This window comes from Trichomycterus rosablanca, chromosome 4, assembly GCF_030014385.1.
Source record: "Trichomycterus rosablanca isolate fTriRos1 chromosome 4, fTriRos1.hap1, whole genome shotgun sequence".
Classification (NCBI taxonomy): domain Eukaryota; kingdom Metazoa; phylum Chordata; class Actinopteri; order Siluriformes; family Trichomycteridae; genus Trichomycterus; species Trichomycterus rosablanca.
The window spans coordinates 13,824,399-13,841,237 of record NC_085991.1 but is presented as its reverse complement, the minus strand read 5'-3'; the positions used below and the strand labels follow the sequence as shown (position 1 = coordinate 13,841,237).

Here is a 16,839-nt window from a genome sequence, read left to right as displayed (position 1 = left end):
CAGATGGACAAAGTGGCCTTTTTGGTTGATATCACTTTACATCTGAATGAACTAAATTTGAGGCTACAGGGCAAGGACAACTCAATTTGTGAACTGATGACAGCTGTCCACTCCTTTCAGAGGAAACTTGAGGTGTTTAAGGAACACCTGCAGGGAGACTGTGCACACTTCCCAGCAGTGCAGGAACAGGTTCAGGGAAAGCGAGATGTGTCTTCTTTTGTTGACTTTATTGATAAGTTGATTGTAAACTTCAGCAACCGTTTTGACAGCTTCAACTTTGGACAGCAGCTCACCATGTTCATTCTGAACCCATTTCTCATCACAGATGTCAGGCAGTTCTCAAAGGAAGTCACACAGCACTTTAAATGGGTAAATGCTGGGCCTCTCCAGATGCAATTGGTTGATCTCCAAGCAGATGTGGCCCTGAAAGAGCAGTTTGTAAGAACTGATCCTTCCACTTTCTGGCTCCAAATGGTCCCTGAGACAGCTTTTCCAGGTCTGAGGAAAGAAGGTCTTTACATCTTGACCATGTTTGGCTTCACACACAACTGTGAGGCAGCTTTCTCCACAATGAACATAATCAAAACTAAATATCGTTCCAGGCTCACCAATGACCACCTTCAGGTGTGTATGAGAATGGCCCTGACTCCATTCAAACCCAGGTTTAAAATCCTGGCAGGACAAGCTAAAGCTCAATTCTCTCACTAAGCAAAAACGTGGGGGAGTTGAACATAAGAGGGGAAGAAAGTGAACCTCTAAAGCTGTTTCATTGTTAACATGTTAAGACTTATTATCTGTAAAATTGGTTGAGACTGTTGAGTCAAGATGTAAAACATTCACAATTTTCACATTTTCTTTTTCTTTTATTTTGAAATGCATATCAGCAGTCATACATATATGTTTAGTTCTATGTTACATGACAATAAATATTGCTAAAATTTGTGAACACGTTTTTAAGTAAGTTAGTTTTTGAGTTAAATAAGTTTTTGAATTGTACTGAATTCATTTGATTTGACAGTCAGGTATTGATTACATGCAGATGTTCATACAACTACTAGGCTACCTTAATATATATCACACTAAATAGTTGGACCTTATGATCTTCCGGACCTTTGCTTCAAGAAATTTTCTCTAACTGGACCTCTTATACCCCTGCCCTAGACCAACGAGCCAGTGGGAACACAGATCATTGTCTTACTTTGATCATATTTAAGGCCGGTCAGTTATACAAAAGAATGATACATTTGATAGGCTTTTTTATTTTTTATACCGACTCTCGCACCCAAAGCGAGAATCATACGCCTAGACCAATGCTGCGTGACTGACCTTTGAACTCTGTTTTCTGGTTGAGCTAGGAAGTGAATTCAGTGCTTGCATGACAAAACTCAAGGCATAGAATAATTACAACTCATTAAAGAGTTAAAACATGAAACATATTTAAATGCTCAAAATAATAAAAGCTGGTTTTACTTAGTCAACTGTAAAGACTTGGATGACTTGGATTTTAACAAAACACCTCCCGAAATTTATGTAAGAATCACAAATCCTGGACAAACCATCCTACTACGACTAAAAGTCCTTTACATTTACCCAAATATTACAGTAACCAAATAACTAAAGTTAAAATTCTTTAGGTGAACATTTTTTAAATAATTAAATCAACTTTAATTTACATGTCATTGATCAGTTGGTTCAATTTGTGTTGTTTTTTTTAAATACAAAAAAAAAAATTAAACAGATCTTGTCTAACAAGCTAAAGGTTAGAATTTTAATATGTGGCCTGGCATCCACGTGGAAAGCTGTTCAATCTCCCCGTTTCATTTCCATTTGCACACTGGGATTAGAACCTGAAGAGGCAGTTGATGAATTAAACATGGGTAAACAAGGGCTCGTCCGGGATTTAAACCCGGGACCTCTCGCACCCTAAGCGAGAATCATACCCCTAGACCAACGAGCCAGGACAGATGCCAGGGCATTTTTGACCACCATGGCTTAGCGTCAAAACCATGTTGACTGGTTGCACTGGGAAGTGTCTTCATGACAAAACAAAATTCAATGCAGAGCTTCATTAAAGCATTTCTAACAGTTTAAGCATGAGGTGTCATTAAAGACTCGCTTTGTCAAATTAAAAGACTTGGAAGCATTTGACAGGAGCTGTGTGCAGTCCCACTGACTTTATGCTTCACACTGTTTACGTTATATATCATGTTTATCCACCCAAACTGTACAATACAAACGTTGTGATGCTGTCTTTAATCGGTTAGTAATACAAGACATTTTGTAACATTTACATTACCATGATATTTTATCTTGTCGTGATGACTTCATGCTCCTTGCTGTTTGGATTTTGTAAACATTTTTAATGCTTTGAATTTGTCCAAATATTCTAAAATCTGTAGAAGAAAAAAAGAACTTGAAGCTGACTGGAAGAATTGTTATGAAAGGTATTTACATCCACATAAGCTCACCAACTTCTACCAGTGTATCAGCATGTGTCATTTTTGTTTGATCATTAGATTTTAACGGGACACTTGATACGTTTTTTGTATAGTTCAACGAAGCATTCAACTAAATGAGGGCTCGTCCGGGATTTAAACCCAGGACCTCTCGCACCCGAAGCGAGAATCATACCCCTAGACCAACGAGCCAGCGAGAACAAAAGGCTTTAAACAAGAGACTTCAAAACTATGATGTTTGGTTGAGCTGGTAAGTGTGGTTAAAACATGAAAAATATTTAAAGGCTCCAAATAGTAAAAACTTCTTTTAATGTCAACTGTCAGGACTAGGAAGCATTTGAAAGCTTTGTGCTGTTTTCATAAAGTACCTTTGTAACCTCATGTAATTAGACAGGTTTTACATGTTTATTAATTTAAAGCCACCTTTGATTTCTAATTGCACACTGTGATACATTTTGAAGAGACATTTTGATAAGTCAACATTCTTTAGTGAAAGAGCAGGGGATTAAAGAAGGGATCCACCCGGATTTTATCAGGAAACCTACACAACCTTCACTTTTGCAGGATAAACGTTTTTAATGACACATTAGTAAATTGTTACACAAAACCCTGTCCATAAATCTGTATTGTTACGTTTCTGTTGAGGAGATGCGTCTACTTTTAACTTGTTTACAAAAATTTGGCAACCCAAAACTTGCACGTTTGCTAATAGACGCCGGGAACAATCACCCAAGAATGAGTGATTTCTGAGAGAAAATCAGGCATGGACACATTTTTTTCTAATCCTAATACATATGGGATGCTAAAAATGACCAGAACAATCAGTTACTAGTAGGAATTTCTTGAAGCCTTTGACAGAAGCTGTCTGTTTTTTTTTTTTTTGTTTGTTTTGTATTTAATGCTTTGTTGCGTTGTAACATTATCTTAGATTTAACGTCTATTAACTAAAGGAAACAAAATGTTTTTTTTTCTGCACACAGATGTAGGAAGGAAAGTAAACACATGATGGCAGACTCCATCTACATTTTACTAAACACTGTAACAGAGCTGCACTGTTGGAAAGAGAAGCTGAAGAAAGGAAGTGATTCAAACATGTATAAGAATGATAACAGGCTTTTAAAGCTGCACTAGTCTGCAGTTCAGTCATGGCATTGTTTGTTTTTGTTTGCCTTCTTTCAGTCATTTTAGGTGAGAAATAATATCATATCTAATGTATTTTTAATAATCAATTTTTTTTAATTGTTTTTAATTAAATGAACATTTCTTTTTCTTTTTTTTTAAGTTTATACCTCTGCACAGACTATTACATCAGTTTCTACCACTGAAAATGTCTTGGAGGGAAACTCTGTTACTTTATCCTGTAATTACAGTGGATCAGCTGGAAATAGTGAGCTGTTGTGGTATCGTCAGTTCTCCACATTCAGACCAGAGTTCATTATTCTGGTTGCTGAATATCAAAAAGAAGCTGCAGATTCTAAGTTTTCTGCAAAGATAAATGAAGATAAAAATCGAGTGGATCTGAACATCTCCTCTGCTGCAGTATCAGATTCTGCTCTCTACTACTGTGCTCTGCGGCCCACAGTGACAGGAAATCCAATGATACTGCACAAAAACCAAACATCTACATTACATTTACAATATTCTCAATAAAACTTGATATAATAATATCCTGCTTTTGTTCACCTAACACATATTTTTGATGACATATATTATTCACCTAAAGTAACAGTTAATGACTGTGTTAATTCTGGGACAGTCTTTACAGTAAAATTGCTAATACTTAAACATAAAAAACACAGGGCCTTGTACTACCCTCCAGACATAGCCAATTATGTCTGCATGTAGACCTGAGTGTATTAAAATAAACAAAATTAGGTTTTTTTTTAAGTCCTTATTTGACTTCATTAAGATGTTGTGGTACGATCTTAAAAACCCCAGTGCACCAACATTCTTTCACAGTGATGTGAACACTGTATAAGGGTGGTAATTAATTACAAAAGACAGGTAATTGATCTTTAAAAGTCATGGCCAAAAATATAGGCATTCCTGTACTTCCAAAATCTCTTTAATCTCATACTGGTGTAGCTTAGAGGCCGAGAGAATTTACAGACCATTTCTCCTATATGTGTGAGTTTCTGTGCTGAGTTTAGATTGAGTTTCTGCACTTGGTCTCACAGATCTTTACAAATCTGATTTGCAATATTTTCTATTGATAAACATAAAACTAATTTTTACTGTGTTGTTTATTATGGTGCATCTACTGAACGACCCAAACAAATATTGTATCATGTACAATTATTTAAATCATGACTAAAAACAGCACAATAACAACATTAAAGTTTCCAGCAGTGTTTTAATAAAGAATAGATACTGCACAATAATGATGTGTATAAAGTTGCTGCAACACCTGCACTTCCTGTGTGTGACTTCCTAGAGACTTGTTTCCTCATGTGATGAGTTCAGCACTATTATACAGAGTCCTCACAAAGCTGTGATCAGAAATGGCTCCACTATGTAACTTACTGCAGATTGTGAGATACACAGCACTGATTCTCACTGTAGCATCAGGTAATTTATTATCATCCTGAATAAAGCCTGTGTTATTAAGATTAAAAATCTTAGTTTATTACAACATTTTAATATTATTTTAAACAATTTCTCTTTCTATAGGTGGATTTGCAGATAAAATCTGGCCAATAAGTTCCAACATTATTGAAAAAGAAACAGAGACTGTTACACTAAAATGTTCATATGAGTCAAGCAGCAGTGAAATTCGGATTTACTGGTACAAACAAAATTCTAACAGTGCACCTCAGTTTTTACTGTATAAAGTTGCAAGAGGTGGTTCAGCTCAGAGCACTCCTGATAACCCTCGATTAAAGATAGAAACAACTTGGGACTCAACTGTACTGATCATCAACAATCTAAAGCTGACAGATTCTGCTCTCTATCACTGTGCTCTTAGAGAAGCCCAGTGATACAAAGCTATTGAGATGCTGTACAAAAACTCACACACTGAAGTTCCTCAAAGCTCAGAAGATCAAAGTTATTTATTCCCACAGCTTGTTATCAGTTTACAGCATTCACTTGCACAAAAACCACATGCACACAGACTTTTATTTTATTGTTTCTCTCTCTCTCTGTAGAAGTGCATACTGGGAGCAAGTGAGCGGAGTGGCAGTGGCAGCAGGTGACTTTAGTTTTGTCATGTGGTTTCACACAGTTAAGGTGGCGTCAGAAGTTGTTGGACATGACTGTGTTATATCTGGGTCTAGAATGAACAGCGCGATTATTGTTTTCCTAAGTACAAAAGAAAAAGCTAACAAACTAGTGGAGAACAGTGTAGTTATAAGCGGTTCACACGTTAGTGTTCTTTCCCGTCTCAGGCCGGCAAAAAGAATCACCATATCAAACGTACCGCCGTTCATTAAAGACGAACAGCTGATAGAAGTTTTACCCAGGTACGAAAAAATTGTTTCCCCAATGAAAAAGATCTCGATTGGAAGCAATTCTCCACTTTTAAAACATGTAGTTTCATTCAGACACAATGTGTACATGGTTCTTAATGATAATAATACAGACTTGAACCTGTCCTTTAGTTTCCATGTGAACGGTTTTGATTATTCAGTGTTTGCTACTACTGATTTGTGCATGGCCATTAAAAACCCTAGTGAAAAAAAAAGTGTACTTAATATACTGAGATTTGTCTAAGTATACTTTAAATGAACTAGCAGATGTTTGTACTTATTTCAAACATGTCAAAAATATATTAATGTCATACTTTAATCAAATTATTGCAAGTAAACTTTTATCATACTTTTCAAAAAATACCAAAAAGTATACTTCCACTAAATACATGACCATGAAGTGTACTTTTAGTTAAATTTAAGTTTCGTTTAATTTATTACACTTCTCAAATACTTGTTTTTAAATATATTTTTGTTATATTTTTGCAAAGTATGTTAAAGAACTGATGTAGTAATTCACTTAAAGCACACTTTTAACACATTATACAAAGGTTTCCTTAAGTGTATTTTTTTCATGAAGTTACTTATTGGTACGGTAGTAAAACATTTTTACAATTTTTGTTAAATATAATAATTTTAAATATATTTCACTGTTATTTAATTCTAATATATAAAATAAATGTATCATATTAAATAACATATTGCGGTACTGTTTTAATACTATGTTATGTATATTTACTGTGCTATTAATAAATTTCACATGATGCTGTAATTATACAAATAATTCACTACATTCATTCAGTGTTCTTACGGAGTTTAAATAGTTCTACTAAATAAACTTACTAAATAAAGCAGATTTTAATAACATGTAAAACATTAACTTCAACAACAAGCTGGTACAAATATTTTTTATTTCTAAATGTCATATGGAAAGGACTCTTAACCCTGTAGCATTGTTAGTCTCTTTCAACATTATTTGGCAGAGGAATAACATACATTTTGTCTTGTGACATAACCATTACACATTTTCTTTCTAATAAGTGAGGATGCACTGCAAATACATTATTTGTGTCAGTTACTTCTGTGATAAAGGATATATTCAGCCCAATATCTCTGCAAAGCTTTCTGCTGCTTGCAAGCTCTTTTAATAAAACACAGGAAATATTTGTAGATGAAGTTCTATCTTCTGATTTGAAAGCCACCAAAGCCAAGATTTTGCAGTAGGTTCCATCTTCTAACTGTACAACTGAATTATTTCTCTTTATATTATAAGCATGATATACAACATTATTATAAATAAAACGATTGTAGAATAAACCTGATAGAACTGTGCGTCCAAGAAATTGTTTAATAGCCATCCTCTGCACACATATGTACTTTCAGTTTTTGGGCAGCCTAAACCTCTCACATGACCTGGAAACTCTGCAGACCTCTTTGTGTGGCTAGGGATACCTTGGAGGTTGTCAAACAGTTGCCTAACATTTACATTTGCATTGGCCATAATTGTTTCAGCTTTTTTAGATAAGCTTCTCCACCTGAGGAATTTCTTTACTATTTGAGTAGGCACATGCGTTGTTCCATTAAATAACCTAAGAAGGGTTCCATTAAATGATTCAAATGGAAATGTTGATGTTGCCCACAGTGGCCCCCAGTTATGCACACTTTCTGCCAGGTGCATCAACAAATGAACATTAAAAGAAACATTAGCAGCACCATAAAGTTTTTCAAAGTTAAACACAAACTTGTGAAGTGCTTGTTTTGACAAATCTACCTGACTTACTTTGATGGCATCCTGGAGAAGAATGTGCATTGCAAAAACTAATAAAAATAAATGATTCCAATATTTCTTTTTTAAAATGTTGCTCAAGACAGGCATTGCATAAAAGAGCAAAAATGACCTCCATTCACTTGCTTTCCAATATTTTCGGTCATTAATTGACCTTGGTGCCCTTGTGACCTCTACTGGTGGTTTAATGGCAAGGAGTTGCTTGTCTATAATGCCGACTTTTGTGCCTAAGTACCAGTCTTTCCCATGGTGCTTACTGTCTAGCCAGAGAGATGCAAGCTGTCTAGTGGTTCCTAAGCAGACACTGTGTTGGTACTCAGGAACAAAACCTGTGATAATATTAAAATTCTTAAGTTCCATTAGAGGGGATGGGCCTTTCACACCCATTACTGGTTCAGCAGGTGTTGCTAACAATGCATGTTCAAAATGATCTTGCTCTGACCTACAAGGTGGTTCTGGAGTCTCCCAAGCATAAGGACCACCACCAGTGTGGAGGCAGAAGTCACAGCCATATTTGCCATTTAATTGTTTAGTATTTTTTAGAAGGGGACGTGCAACTGAATCTGCAGAACAGATTAATGAATAAACTTTACTTGTGTGTTCTTTGTTTTCAGAGTCTTTTCATTTAATTCCAATTTGTTCCAGATTTTTAAGCTCTGCCACAAAAGCATTCAGGAATGTAATCATATTTGGCTTCCCCTTACCAAACCATAGACATGGGATGCATATGTTGGCTTGACGGTCTCTTGGCAAAAGTTCTATGATTTGGCACTGAATAGGCCATATCTGATAATTATTACTCTCAAACACTGGAACTCCATCACAGTTCCATATGATTGAAATGTCATCATCTCCCATTTTGCCACTTTGTATCAGGTTTTATAAAGTGCTCCAGATTGTATGTCAGAAATAATGCCTGTCGGTGACTCTGTTTTTTTAAATTAATCGTAGGTTTTTCCAAAATATCCACAATCTGTTTTGACAGACTAAGTACAAGAAAATAAAAACCAAATCTTAAATTATAGTCAGCATCAAATGCAAATTTACAAAAAGAACAGACTGTTGGAGCTGTCTCCCGGGGTCCTATGTAACTTTTACATTTAACACAATAAAAATGTGGCACATAGTGGCCAAAGTGTCCGTAGGCTTTATCAAAAAGATACAGGGTAGCTGGCACTAAGCCTGGAAAATGTTCATTAAAAATGTCAAGAAGATGTTGAAGAGCTACTCCAGTCAGGCTGTCTCTCAATACATACGACATGAGCAACAGCAGACTCTGTCCTTTTGTGAGAGATGCCCCAGGGTACACTGGGTCATCGCCATGTTGTATCTGTATAAAGAGACAAATAAAAAAAATTGCTTACTTTCATACATCAAAGAAACTAAAATGATTTAAGCATATATTCTGAAACAACTTTCTGTTCTTTGGATAGACAACATAATTTCATAGATATATAAAACATGCAGTAAAGGCTTGTACCTAATTTTGTTTCAGGCTGTTGGTAGCACTCAATATACAGGAAATACAGTATACAAAAATGCAGACAATGTACAAATTATAAAAAGCTAGTAGAATTTGCAAATATACAAAAAATTGAAAAATAGCCGAAGATAAATAATAAAAATTACAAATGAATTTACAGTATAATAAAATGCAGTATATTTAAAGTGCAGTGTGACAGTCACCTGGATCCTTTCTTCTCCTCCCTGCTCCTGGATGATTTCTTCTCCTTCTCTCTCCTTTTGGATTCTTGCTTCTGCTTCCATCTCCTCTTGAATTATTTCTTCTCCTCTCTCCTCCTGAATTATTTCTTCTCCTCTCTCCTCCTGGATCATTTCTTCTCCTCTCTCCTCCTGGATCATTTCTTCTCCCTCTCTCTCCTCTTAGTTTCTTTCTCCTTTTCTTTTATCATGGTTACTTGCTTTTCCTTTTATCTTCTCCTGAATCCTTTCTTCTCTTTCTCTATCATCCTGGCTTCTTTCTTCTCCTTCTTTCTCCTTTCTTTTTTTCCTCTCTCCTTCTGGCTTATTTCTTTCCATACTGTCTTCTCTTGGCTTATTTCTTTTCTTGAATTTAATTCTTGCTCACCTTCATCATTCTCTCTACCTATCTACGGTGATGATAGAAACCAGATATCGCAATGTTTACCGATATATGCATTTTTTACTATTCAAATCCACCAGTGGATAGAACACAATAGAACACGTTCGGAACTTACCGTATTAATAATTTGTCTCCTGTATGCAGTTGTTCGTGGAACATCACCACATGTGTAAATAAATGCTTTGTAGCTTTTGGCTGACTTTTTTTCCTGCTTCTAGAGTGAGATCACATGAGAAATAACACATTAATACTTATTTGCCACAGTCTAATTTGAGTTATATTTTATGTATGGAAGACGTGTAAGCTATACGTTTTTACCTGTTTGTTTTGTAGTTGTCTGTATTTTGTTGCTTTTGGCACTGCCGATTCATTGTCACACAAATTTAAATGCCTCTTGTAGCATTTGTTTGACGCCATGGTTGTTAGATTTAGAACTGCGGTGAAATTTAAACTGTTCTGGCGCGAAGACTAATTTACTAATCTGATGCAGCTGTTTTCCGCGAGACAGCCAATCGGAGCTTGGCTGAATCGGATCTGCATCCTTTTTGCATACCCGTCCAGAACGCTGGAAGTTTTGCTTGCTTTGGTCAGTCATGACAAATTTCAAGTTTGCCATCTTTTATTTATTTGATAAAAGTGTCAAAGTCAAAAGTACTCACTCGTATCATTGTACAAATCACGTCTCGTCCTGACCTTGAGTGTGACGATGGATGGATGGAACTTGAGTGGCCCACTCGAAAAGAACCGAAGAGGACTGTTGCAGCCAAAGTACTGTTGTTTGGAGGTGTGTATTTTAAATAACATGTAGCATGTACACATTTTGGAATAAACGTAAGCTGATACTTTTTGTCACTCATAAGTTATGCACAACGCTGGCGCGTCATCTTTAGTGTTACACTGTAATATTCTTAACAGAATATAACATTATAAATGTTTATACAAACTAAACACGGCAAAACTGCTTTGTAAAAAGATACACGGCATGCGTTTTGGACACCGTTATTGCAGCTTCATTTCAAACTGCACACTACCTTCTATTACGTACTGCACACAGTTTAGTAACAGAATGCAAACTAAGACAGAAAAAACAGGAAAAGTTAACAAAACTCTTTGTATTATTGAAATTATAACACGGGATTCGTTTATCTTGCAATTATCTATCAATGCAAGCGGGCGTGATTAACAAAAGCATCATGTCATTTTAGACCGTGCGTGTGTGTGTGTGTGTGTGTGTATGCAGAGGTGGAAAGTACCGAATTACATTTACTGGCTTTACTGTAATTGAGTAGTTTTTTTGTGTACTTGTACTTTTTAAAGTAGATTTTACAGCCAGTAGATTTACTTTTACTTAAGTATGTTTTGGGTTAAGAATTGTAATTCGCTACATTTTAAAAAACATCCGTTACTGAGTAAAAAAACGCTAAAAGAATCGCGTCTGGGAAACATAAATTTATAAATATATAAATAAGACGGCCTTTAAGACAGGCTGTCTGGTGTCTTTAAAGAAAAAATTTTCCCAATTTTCCAGATATGTATAAAGAGTTGGTTAATAAAAAGAATGCCTTCTTAAAGGGCAAAGACATCTGGACAACTGACAGAAGAGGAGTGCTGATGAAAAAGAGGGCGGAACCTTCTAAAGCACCTGAATCAGGCAGCATAAAATCTGACCACCAGAGACCGGTACACATAATTTTGTATAGTTATTTTCTGTGATAATAGTTGCTTGAATCATTCTTTGGAAAACCAATTGCCTATAGCTTAAATGTAAATTAGCTTATGGGCACAGACCTTCAAGGTATTATTGCAGTTCAGAATTACCAGCCAACACCACAGAGTTAATTGTTTTGTTTCTTGGTGACAAGCCTTATTTGGTATGAGTCTTACTCCTTAAATTTCACTTTGACTGATGAAAGCTAAACCAATCAACAAATAAAAAAAAATTTCACATTTAATGACACTGGTTTAATACCTGTCCTAAACTTACTTTTTATTCATTTCTAGACAAAGAGTGCAAAGCTTGCCCAGGCAGCACGAGCTAAAGTGATGCACAATCTGAAGACTCAAAGAAGTACCCTGATATCTACACAAGATAGTTCTGATGAGACAAATATTGACATGTTTGAGCAGAAAAGTCCAGAGGTTCTTGAATTTTTTTTTTTTACTTAATCTCGTTTTGAGACAGAAACTTTAAAAATCCTATTTGCTTTTAAGGGTGATGACAGTGATGTGGTTGAGTCACATTTGACATCGCATTGCCCATGTGCTGCATCAACTCATAGACAGGTAAGTTATTGTACTACACATGTACAATTACTTTATGTGGATAGTATAATAGGTTTCATATTGGGTTTGTCATTTCAAAAAGGTTTGCATTTATATGTAAATATTACATAACTGTTATGAGGTGGTAGGAGGAAGGACCCAAAGATGCGGAGGTTAAACACAAAAGGTTTATTTAACAAATAATAAAACACAAAGTACAATATAAACAAGAAATAAGGGAAACAAAAACACTTCGGGGAATCCCGAAGGCAGCCGCTGACGTCATGGACAACTGAAAAGGAAAAGAACACGTTAAAGAAAAAACAACAAGAAAAGTGAGGCGCGAACCCGGGTCGCACAGGCGAGGGACAATCGCGCTACTCGCGGCGCTACTTAATAGCGCTTGAAACGAGCGAGAGGACCGCTCTAAAGGGAGTGGGGATAACAGCGAGTTCCCGAACAAGTTGAGCCCGTAGTTGATCAGTTCTGCCGCGTAGGCGGGGGGAGAACGTACCGGTGCTGTCACCAGCGGAATGTACCGATTCGCTGGGAAGTGACCAGCATTACAAAAGGTTCTGCCGCGTAGGCGGGGGTAGAACATACCGGTGCTGTCACCAGCGGAATGTACCGATTCGCTGGGAAGTGACCAGCATTACAAAAGGTTCTGCCGCGTAGGCGGGAGGAGAACATACCGGTGCTGTCACCAACGAAACATACCGATTCGCTGGGAAGTGACCAGCATTACAAAAGGTTCTGCCGCGTAGGCGGGAGGAGAACATACCGGTGCTGTCACCAGCGAAACATACCGATTCGCTGGGAAGTGACCGGTATGATAAAATGAAAAGGTTACTGGCGTTGCAGCGAAAGCGCGAATTCGAACCTGGGGTTAGTAGGAGATGCAAGCCATAGCTCTTACCCACTAAGCCATGCGGGCCTAGAGAATTCGCTTCGCCGCTCAGTAACTTGTGCTTGCGCCGAGAGCAGCGGGGCTAGATTTAGCCACTATGCTACTTGTCGGCGCTTACGCAAACTGGAGAGCGCTACAAACTAAAGCAGCGCAGTGGCTGCGCGTAATCGCACCGTATATGAGCAAACACTAAGCCTATTTACCTCGGGCCTCCAGACCTTACGCCTCCAACCGCTATACAGCGCCTGGAGGTACCGTCTAAACCCTACAAAAGTAAAAGCCTGTTCAGTGCGGCAAAAGGGTGCGTTAGGCGCAGTCCTTAATAAACAACAGAAATAAAATAAAAAAAAACATAAAAGGACACCGCAGTGCCAAACAAACCAAAAGAAAGGAAAAGCAACACAAGCAAGGAAAACAGAAGGTGCGACGCCTGCAGCTTAGCGTCATCCCCTTATATAAGGGGGACGAAGCTGCAGCGCGTTCACCCTAACGAGCTGGCCAGGTATTTAAAGCCAGACTCGTATCAGCTCTGTAAGGCCTGTGGCGTTAAGGAAAGGTGGTAAATTCCACTGACACCACAGAGCCTAACAATAACAAAACATAGGTGTCATGGTAGTGCAGTGCTGTACAGCAAAAAGGCACTAAGTTAGATTTTTCGTTCGTATGTGCTCCCCATGTCTGTGTGGGTTTTCTTTCGAGAACGCCTGTTTTCTCTCAAAGTCCAAATACATGTATGTCAGGTGTTCTAGTGTTGGAGACACAAAATTACCCTTTGGTGTAAATGCTTGTTTGTGTGTGTGTGTGTGTGTGTGTGTGTGTGTTTGTGCATCTGCCCTGATCAGGGTGTTTCCTTCCTTTTACCTAAAACAAAGATAAGATAAGATAAGACTTTATTGATCCCGAAGAAATTGCAGTGTCACAGTACTATACAAATTACACAATTACAGTTACAATTTACAAATTACAGTACAAATTACACAAGGGAAGACAGACAAAAAACAACACAATTAAACATAAAAGGGCATAAGCAAAAAGACAGGACATTATCATAAGCAGCCGCATACATATTATTGCACTAAGAGAAAAATATATTATTTTACAAAAGTATATTGCACTAAGAGAGAAAGATATTGCACTGCAAAAGAAAATCAACACTGTTCGGGTGGCAGGAGATCCTTAGTATTTCTGGAATGGGGAGAATCATTGTAGAGTCTTACTGCAGTGGGAAGAAAAGATCTTACACGGCGCTCTTTAGTACAGCGCAGCTGTATCAGTCTACCACTGAACGTGCTTCTCTGTTTCTCCACTGTAGTGTGCAGGGGGTGTGATGTTTTGTCCATAATAGAAAGCAGCTTATTGAGTGACCGTTTTTTTGCTACCTCATTCAGAGTGTCCAATTTGACTCCAACAACAGAGCCAGCCTTCTTAATTAGTTTGTTTATTTTGTTTTTTGCACTTTTGTTGATGTTGTTGCCCCAGCACACAACAGCATAGAATAAGGCACTAGCAACAACAGACTGGTAGAATGTCCAAAGGAGTTTAGTGCACACTCCAAAGGACCTCAGTTTCCTCAGAAAGTACAAATGACTTTGTCCTTTCTTGAACACTGCACAGGTGTTAAAACTCCAGTCCAGTTTGTTGTCCAAGTGCACACCCAGGTACTTGTAAGTGTCAACCACCTCCACTTCCGCTCCATTGATAGTGACTGGTGCCAGGGGAGGTCTGAGTTTCCTAAAGTCCACCACCATCTCCTTTGTCTTACTGATGTTGAGCTGCAGTTTGTTCAGTGTACACCAGTCAACAAAGTCTGAAACCAGCTTCCTGTATTCCGCCTCCTGCCCATTCCTGATACACCCCACGATGGCCGTGTCATCTGAGAATTTCTGCAGATGGCATGTGCCAGAGTTGTATCTGAAATCTGAGGTGTAGATGTTAAACAGGAACGGTGCTAATACAGTCCCCTGGGAAGCCCCCATACTGCACATGGCCATGTCAGAAACACAGCCCTGCAGTCGCACAAACTGGGGTCGACCAGTCAGGTAGTCCATTACCCAAGAGATGATAGACCCATCCACCTTCATCTGCCGAAGTTTCTCCCCAAGTAAGACAGGCTGTAGGGTGTTGAACGCACTGGAGAAATCAAAAAACATAATCCTCACAGTGCTGCCTGTAGTGTCTAGATGGGAGTACTGTTAGGATTTTCGGAACATAAAAAAACGTAAATTCAATGTGAGAAGTTGTACGGCATTTCCCCACGTGGCTCTTTGTCTGGTAGGTGCATTCAAAATGGCGCCTACCGTGATCCCTTGTTAGGGACCCTCCAGATGTCTGCCGTAGGGGGGGAGGGGCGGAGCCCTGGGCTTTTTAGCACATTTCATTGGCTCCACTAGCAGTGAAGGAGGAGGAGCCTAGCTTAGTTTAAAAAACCGCGCACTCAGACGCAAGGGGCTCTTTTCTTTTTGGCTGGCGATCATCTGGATTGCAGGAGAAAAGGAGCGCCGATCGGCTTAGCTCTGACATATATTCACAGATCATTTCTTACGCTAAATAAAGTGTTTTTGAAGAGTACTTTCTGGATTCTCCGACTGCTTCTTCAGGGCCTCTCGACAAAAAGATTCGTCGTAACAGATGGTAGCAGAGGATGGTTCGAAGAGGCCTGAAATAGCATCAAATTAATTCAGCTGACTGAGCTAAGACCTGGATTCTGGGAATCTTTTGAACTCACTACAAGGCGCGCCTACACAAGGTAAACAGACGTTCTCTGTATAGATTAGCTGCACTTATTATTTAGTGTAGTGAGTGTGAAATTGAATCTCAGAATCCGTAAGTGTCTGATTAAATTACTAAAGTATCATTAGATAGTTTAAAACTGTGAATATATGCTGGAGCTAAAAATGTATGTTTCCTGATTGCTGAGTTTGAACCAGACCGGTCTAAATAAACTGTACAGGGCGCCATTGTGTTCGGCTGGGTTGGAGCCCAGGGCACTATCGGAGTGAAAGGAGAGTCTGTCTGTTTTGGTAACGGGACTCGCCTGATTTGAGTGTTCAAAATTTTAACGAATCTGTCTGTTTTGGTAACGGGATTCGATTAATTCCAGTGTCACAAATCTTGAAAGAGTCTGTCTGTTTTGGTAACGGGACTCGCCTGATTTGAGTGTTCTAAATTTTAACGATTCTGTCTGTTTCGGTAACGGGATTCGATTAATTTGAGTGTTCTAAATTTTAAAGAGTCTGTCTGTTTTGGTAACGGGGCTCGAGTAATTTGATTATTCTAAATTCTAAATTCGGTTCGAAAATAGTACATCAGGAGTTTTGTTTGTCAGTACATTTCTGTGTATATTTGTCTGCGAACCGCGGGTGAAACCGTGTGTGTGCAGTGTGCTTTGTCTGTTATCTTTTCTCTGTCGGCCATCTTGTCTTTGTGTGTGCTTTGCGTTATTTTTGTGTGTTGGCCATCTTGTCTTTGTCTGTGCAGTGTGCTTTATCTTTGGTTTGTCGGCCATCTTGTCTTTGTGTGTGCTTTGCGTTATTTTTGTCTGTTGGCCATCTTGTCTTTGTCTGTGCAGTGTGCTTTATCTTTGGTTTGTCGGCCATCTTGTCTTTGTGTGCAGTGTGTTTTGTTATCTTTGGTTTGTCGGCCATCTTGTCTTTGTGTGTGCAGTGTGCTCTGTTATCTTTGGTTTGTCGGCCATCTTGTCTTTGTGTGTGCAGTGTGTTTTGTTATCTTTGGTTTGTCGGCCATCTTGTCTTTGTGTGTGCAGTGTGCTCTGTTATCTTTGGTTTGTCGGCAATCTTGTCTTTGTGTGTGCAGTGTGTTTTGTTATCTTTGGTTTGTCGGCCATCTTGTCTTTGTGT

General features: G+C 38.2%; 2 non-coding genes across 2 annotated transcripts; both read right to left on the bottom strand.

Annotated features, from left to right (window-relative positions):
• Nucleotides 1-1,885: 1,885 nt before the first annotated feature.
• On the bottom strand, nt 1,886-1,957 carry trnap-agg (transfer RNA proline (anticodon AGG)). Its single transcript has one exon. It is a non-coding gene; the product is annotated as a tRNA-Pro (tRNA).
• A 619-nt stretch (nt 1,958-2,576) lies between these two features.
• Nucleotides 2,577-2,648, bottom strand: trnap-cgg (transfer RNA proline (anticodon CGG)). The gene has a single exon. It is a non-coding gene; the product is annotated as a tRNA-Pro (tRNA).
• Between the last annotated feature and the right edge of the window lie 14,191 nt (nt 2,649-16,839).